Here is a 1,942-nt window from a genome sequence, read left to right on the forward strand (position 1 = left end):
AGCCCCTGAAGGAAAACCTCAAGATTATTACCACAAAACCAGAAGTGGTTTAGGTTATGTCACAACTCCCTCCGCCTCAGAAGATGAAATCAGTAACTATCTGGGCCAAAATCATTCATCCAGAATATCTTCCTGTGAATCTGACGTCAGTGTTGGACCCTTCTTTAAGAGTCTGACTGTAAACATGACTTCAACCAGTCATCCGGATGAAGACGCAGGGGGTGATGAAGAATTAATCGAATTCACCGACGATCCTTGGATCAAACGCCTCAACATCTTATGGGACATGTGTTTTGAACAACGCGAACCACCCACTGAAGATAAAGTGATCCAGATCAACATAGGAGACGAATCCAACCCCAAACCTATCTTTATCGCGGAAGACTTATCATCATCCGAAAAAGAGAATCTTATATCTCTCATCCGAGAGTATATAGATGTCTTCGCCTGGAATTATGAGGATATGCCCGGCCTTGACCCAAAGGTCGCTATGCATCGTCTCAACATCGATCCGGATGTAAAACCCGTTAAACAACAACAACGCAGGTTTCGTCCAGAGATCATGGAATCAATCGAGTCAGAAGTTAAAAAGCTTATAGACTCAGGTTTTGTCAGGGAAGAACAACACCCAGACTGGGTAGCCAACATTGTTCCAGTTCCCAAGAAAAACGGTAAGGTCCGGATATGCATTGATTTCCGCGATCTTAACGCAGCTTGTCCAAAAGACGAGTTTCCTCTTCCTATTACTGATGTCATGATCGACAACACTTGCGGATACGAAAGGATGTCTTTTATGGACGGATTCTCTGGGTATAATCAAATCAAGATGCACCCAGATGACGAAAAGCATACTGCCTTTAGAACACCACTGGGGGTGTATTGCTACACAGTGATGCCCTTCGGCCTGAAAAATGCAGGTGCAACTTATCAACGTGCAATGAACACGATCTTTCACGAACATCTACGAAAGAAGATCGAGTGCTACGTTGATGACATAGCAGTAAAGAGTCAATGTAAAGACGATCATCTTGCAGATCTGAAGACAATGTTCGAAATCATGCGAGCACATCAGCTGAAGATGAACCCGACAAAATCGTTCCTCGGAGTTTCAAGTGGAAAATTCCTGGGATTTATCGTTACTTCCAAGGGAATTTCTCTTGATCCAGAGAAAGTGCGTGCCATCCAAGACATGCCACCTCCAAAGAATCTCAAAGAGCTCAGAGGTTTGCAAGGCAGACTGGCCTACATTCGAAGGTTCATATCAAATCTTTCAGGGCGTTGCCAACCTTTCTCTAAACTCATGAAGAAAGGAATATCCTTTGTTTGGGATGGAGAATGTCAAAAAGCATTCGAGGAGATTAAGAGATATCTCACTCAACCGCCTGTTCTCGTGGCTCCAATATCAGGGAAACCATTCCTGTTGTATGTAAGAGCCATGGAACACTCTCTTGGTGCTTTGTTAGCACAGAATAACGATCAAGGGCAGGAGCAGGCCATCTACTATTTAAGCAGGACTATGATGGGAGCCGAACACCGGTACAATCCAGTCGAAAAAGAATGTCTCGCCTTGGTATTCGCAGTTCAGAAGATGCGACATTACCTAGTTGGACAGACAATTCATGTCATTTCTAAGGTGAATCCCTTAAGAGTTCTGATGACCAAACCATCATCTCTAAATTGCCGGCTTGCAAAATGGGCCATCCTCCTGTCACAATATGATATGCAATTCATGCCGCAAAAGGCAGTCAAGGGTCAAGCATTGGCAGACTTCTTAGCCGATCATCCAGTGACGGGAACATCAAAGTTGTATGAAGAATTGCCAGATGAAGTTGCTGAAACTTGCGTTACTCAAGAAACCACGCAGGTGTGGAAGTTGTTCTTCGACGGGGCATCCAGAGCGAATCCTCATGGAGCAATTACTGCAGGAGTGGGGGTAGTGCTC

The sequence above is a fragment of the Asparagus officinalis genome, chromosome 3, assembly GCF_001876935.1.
Source record: "Asparagus officinalis chromosome 3, Aspof.V1, whole genome shotgun sequence".
NCBI classification, from domain to species: Eukaryota; Viridiplantae; Streptophyta; class Magnoliopsida; order Asparagales; family Asparagaceae; genus Asparagus; species Asparagus officinalis.